The sequence below is a fragment of the Phoenix dactylifera genome, chromosome 3 (assembly GCF_051530095.1).
Source record: "Phoenix dactylifera cultivar Ajwa chromosome 3, Ajwa_hap1_PhDact_Kaust_v1.1, whole genome shotgun sequence".
In the NCBI taxonomy this organism is placed as follows: domain Eukaryota; kingdom Viridiplantae; phylum Streptophyta; class Magnoliopsida; order Arecales; family Arecaceae; genus Phoenix; species Phoenix dactylifera.
The window spans coordinates 38,739,955-38,745,441 of NC_143192.1; the positions used below are offsets into that span (position 1 = coordinate 38,739,955).

The 5,487-nt window shown below is 48.3% G+C and overlaps 1 non-coding gene across 1 annotated transcript; it reads right to left on the reverse strand.

The window, feature by feature from the left end:
• Positions 1-214: 214 nt before the first annotated feature.
• On the reverse strand, positions 215-320 carry LOC120106734 (small nucleolar RNA R71). Its single transcript, XR_005508792.3, has one exon. It is a non-coding gene; the product is annotated as a small nucleolar RNA R71 (small nucleolar RNA).
• Between the last annotated feature and the right edge of the window lie 5,167 nt (positions 321-5,487).

Below are 5,487 nucleotides of genomic sequence, written 5' to 3' on the forward strand. Positions count from 1 at the left end.
CCATATAAACACCTAGATGAATTCCTTGAGATTTGCACCACTGTCAAGATTCAGAATTTCACTGATGATGCTCTGAAACTTAGATTATTCCCCTTCTCCCTTAAAGATAGAGCCAAGCAATGGTTGAATTCTTTAGAAGCCAACTTGATTCATTCCTGGGGTCAAATGCAACAAGAATTCTTAAAAAAATACTTTCCCATAGGAAGAACGAACCAGTTTAGACGTGCTATCACAAGCTTCTCTCAAACTGAGGGAGAAGAATTTCATGAAACTTGGGAGAGATTTCGGGACCTAATCCGTAAATGCCCACATCATCAAATACCTAAGTGGCAGCTAGTGCAATGCTTCTATGACGGATTGCCTGAACGAAACCGTCAGATGATTGATGCCGCATGTGGGGGGACATTCATGCTTCAAAATGAGCATGAAGCATGGAAATTATTTGAAAATCTAAATGAAAACTCCCTCCACCATGCTTCATGTTCTCGTCAAGCACCCCCGAGTTCTCAAAGAAAAGGGACCATTTGTGAAATAAGTCATTCTATGGACCTGTCTAGCAAGGTAGATGCATTGTCTCATAAGATTGACCAACTGATGATAGGTGGGCATTACATGAACTCTTCCCAAGCACAAGTGTGTACTATTTGTTCTAGCCCATCCCACCCTATTCATGAGTACCCTTCAGCACCCCAATTCCCCGAACTCGTGCAAGAACACATCAATGCTGCTCAAACATTGCCTAGACCGGGTAATGACCCATTTTCCAATACATATAACCCGGGATGGCGAAATCATCCAAACTTTTCTTGGAAGCAGCAAGCTTCGAATACTGCCCAACCTTATTTCCAAAACTTTCCAAACCCTCAGAATTTTCAAACCCCACAAAATTTTCATCCCTACCGTCCCTCGACTCAATTTCAACACACTCCTCCTCCACCCCAAAGAAACACAGCCTTTGAGGAGAAAGTGTTGAACGCCCTTCAAGGTTTGGAAACCATTACACAATTAGTGCACTCTCATACGCAATCAATCGCCAAGCTAGAATCCCAAATGGGTCAACTAGCTAATGCACTAAACAAGCGAGAGGAAGGAAAGCTTCCAAGCCAACCACTAAGTAATCCTAGGGGACAATACATGGCTCAAGAAAATCAACTAAATGCAATTCATCATGAACAAGCCAATGCTTTGACTACCCTAAGGAGTGGACGTGTAGTAGACAATAAGATTGGGGAGGACAACAATAAGAAAGATGAAGAAGAAGATAGAAATGTGTCAAATGAAAAACCTTCTTCTTCTTCTTCACCTAGTCCACCTTCTGCCAAAACTCATATCCCAAAGGCCCCATATCCTGAAGCTCTTAATTCACCCTCTCCCTTTGGCAAAAAGGGAACTTCACTAGAGGAAATAATGGAGGTTTTCAAACAAGTGAAAATGATGGGGACATCAGCTAGGTCCCCATTTTATTTGCATATTTGCTTATTGTTATTTCTGGGTTTATTTGTGTTTTAGGATTTATTTGGGGTTTATTTTATTCTGGGCTTATTTGCATTTTAGGGCTTATTTGTGGAGAATTATTTTATGTAAGGGGTTTATTTTAATTGTTCTTATGGGGCCCTATTTAAAGGGAACTTTATGTTGATTAAGGTTTTAATGAAGAATTAAAGATTTCTTTCCCCCACGTTTCCTCTTCTTCTCTTCTCCTCCCTTCTCCTTCTTCTCTTCTTCTTCCTCCTTCTCTTCCCCTCTTCTCCTTCTTCCATTTAAAACTTGGTCCGGCATCAACTTGGTATCAGAGCCGTCGGCTTTGCCCCTGCTGCCAAAGCCACGAGCCAGATTATCTGCCAACGCCCGGGGTCTAGCTTTTCTCTCTCTCGGTTCTCACCAGAGGCAAAGGGAAACCCTGTCTGCGTGCCCTTTCCCACCAGCCGTCACCACCGTGAACACCTCTACCACCCACCGCCAGACCACCGGTGGTTCTTCTGCGGTCTCCCAGAAGTTAAGCCGTAGCCGTCCGGGATCAAGCGTCACAGGCAAACAGCAAAAAAAAAAAAAAAAAAAAAGTCTGCAGCCGAGAGAGAAGAAAGAGCCACAGTCCCTGCGCCGGATTTCCCCCTCGCGTCCATCTGACTTGATCCCTCGGTCGTCGCCGTTGCCCCACCACCTGCAACCACCGGCAGCCGGTGTATGGCCGATCGTCGCCGGATTCCCGGATTCCTGTGGCCGCACGAATATTACGCCGTACGTCGACCACGGACACCGGAGCGCGTCGAAGGGCCACGTGTGACTCCCGCTGCCGGAAAGAGGAAGAGCGTCGCCGACCTGTTCTCGACCTTGTCCCTCGGCCCTGTCGACGCACCCGTCGACCACCGCGCACAAGGAAATCCCGGCCACCACCACGACCAGCCGCCGCCGACAACGGAGCCACTGTCACCGTTCCTTCGGCCGCTCCGCAACCACCGCCGAAGCGGCCGGAACGCCCTCCCGAATCGATCGGGAGGTTGAAGAAGGAGTTACGGTAACGGGTCAGTTGTAAACCCGTTACCCAACCCGATAACCCGGGTCTCCAACAAAAAAAAAAAATCACGTGATCTGCACGTGCCGGTTTTACAGTTATCGGAGCGGGTTTCATTCGAAACCCAAAACCGATAACCCGAACCCATTAAGGTTCAAAAAAAAAAAAAAAAATCCCGTAGGATCACGTGACCTGCACGTGTTCCCAAAAAAAAAAAAAAAAAAAAACTAACCTCTGTTTCTTTCGAACGGAAACCCTAGGGTTTCCGCCGCCGACGCCATTGTCGCCGCCCCCTGCCGTGCCGTCTCTGCTACCGACGCCCTCTCCTCCGTCAACCGAGCCGCGCCGCCCCTGTGTCCGTGCCGTCTCCGCCTTCGCCGTCTCCGCCAGCCTCGCTCCGTCTTCGCCGTCTCCGCCCGTGCCGCCTCTTGCCGCCGCCGAGATCCGCCATCGCCCGATTCCCGTGTTCTCCCTCCCCACCGAGCTGCACCGCCTTGCCGTCGTCGTCCCCGCCGCTCCCGCGACCGCCCGATTGCCACCACCGCTGCATCCTACCCTCCTTGCTTCGCCGCTGCCCCTCTGCTCACCGCCTCTCCATCGCCGTCGCACACCACCGCAGCTCCGCCCCTCCTCCTTACCACTGCCGACCGCCGCCTGCCGTTTTCTCCTTTCGCCGAGAGGCACCGAGCCCCTTCCCCTAACTCCATTTTTCCCCACCCCCTGTTGCAGTCATCCAAGCCACCATCGCGGGCTTCCTTGGCCCGCCTTCCACCAAACCCTCCCGTTTGGCCCTGTTGCCACTTGTCCAGCAGGCCACCAGCCCAGTCCGTCTCTACGGCCCGATTCTGTCCGTTAGCCCAAGGCCCTTGGCCGCAGGCCCTGTTTCAGGCCCAAGCCAGGGTGTTCTTCAGCCCATTTCAACAGCCCAGAAAGCCTTGTGCTGTAGATGCAGGTCCAAAACTCCAGCTAGCTCTGCCCGGTGCCAACTTCGTGTTCGAGACTCCACGAGCAGACGATTCTGGTCCACTGCATTCACCACAGGTAATAGGTTCTTCCTCCTTTGGGCTTGCTTATCTAAATATGTTCTAATTCTCTTGCATGACAGCCCTATTTTAAACTTATTTTCTTGTCAAACTGCAAAACCTAGAACATTTTCCACCACACCCGTCCTACCTACCAATTAAATCTAAATATTAAATTAGCACACTTTAGTGTCAGGACATCATCAACATCCATAGATCAGATTACTTTCAGACTTTGAATGACTGTAAAACGTGTTTGCAACCTAACTTCTTATAGTGACTAATTTTCTACTTTAATTCTGAAATAACCAAAGTACAAATTAGTAACATTTAATTTTAAGTTATTTTTGTGAAAAGTTGCTGATTTCCGAATTCATAGTAGGTTGCATTAGTGGGTTGCATCAGTAGGTTGTCCTGCATTACATTTGGACAATTAGGGTTCATTAGTAGCATTGCATATCATATCACCAACTAGAGTAGTTCCTGTATGCCCATCCGTAGTGGTAGAGAGTACCTCCTCACTGACTCTCGGACCCCTTTATCCACCATGGACCCCAGAGTTATACAAGATATTCTGGAACAATTAGCTGCAATACGAGCTGATCATGACGAATTCAAACGTGAGATCCGTGCTCTAGTACAACACCCTAGGACTCCGGAACCATCATCCCCAATCGCAGCTTATCCCGAGTTTGGTTTGACCACACCGCCTGTAGCTTTTCCCCATCCCCCTAGGAACCAACATCGTCCTGATCACCAGCGCGATCTTGACGAGCGACTACTTCGTACCGTGCGAGTAGAAGCCCCCACATTTGCTGGTCAATTAGAGCCGAGCGTGTACCTTGATTGGAGAGCAGCCATGGATAATTATTTTGAGTGGTACGATATGACCGATGATAGAAGAGTACGGTTTGCCAAAATAAAGCTTATTGGGCAAGCTCACTGGTACTGGCATAACGTTGTACATTGGCGTGAGACCCAAAGGCTTCCACGTATCACCACTTGGGAGGATATGAAAGAAAAACTGAATGAGAAGTATCTGCCATTCTCTTACCGACAACGTCTTATGGATAGGTGGCAGAAACTAACTCAAGGAACCTCAACTGTTGCCGATTACATTGCACGATTTGAGGAGTTTCACATGAGGTGCGGTGTAATTGAAGAGGAGACTGTTACTCTTTTTAGGTTTCGAGCAGGACTCCGTGAGGAGATCCAGAAAGAATTGATCCTCCGAGAGATTACTACCCTTGGCCAGGCATACCAATTGGCTCAAGATGTGGATAGTTTTTTACGAGTCCCTGTGGTGAGACGTACCGACTCTCGGTTCTTACCCCCAGGAGCCCGACCTAATCAAAGCCATCTTCCACAACCCAGACCACTCTCCAACCATCCTTCCCAGCCCGGTTCTAGCCAAACACCGACTAGGACGTTCCCGGTGCCTGCTCAAAGTACATCAACTGATAAAGAAAAAGACATATTAGGGTCCAACCCGCCTTTAAGAAACCAAACCCAGTGTTTCAGGTGCCAAAAGTTTGGCCATATTGCGTCCCAATGTAACGCCAAGACCTATTTAATGACTGAATTGGAAGCAGGAACCCAGGATACTGAATGTGTCGAAGAAATCTATGAACCAAACATTGAGGATTTTGTAGATGACTTTGGAGACGAAAAGACTGGGTTAGAGTTTGTTCAGACTGAATACCAAAATGAGCCCACTGATAGGAATGACCAAAACCATAGGCTCCATGTGGTTAGGTGCACACTAGCCCAAACAAAGACCGAACAAGACTGGCGAAGAACCTCCCTATTTTATACACTTATCAAGATCAATGGTAAAACATGCAAAATCTTATTTGATAGCGGGAGTTGCATCAATGCCATTGCGTCTGGAGTTGTTTCTCGCCTTGGCCTGAAATCTACCCCTCATCCTAATCCATATAAAGTAGCCTGGGT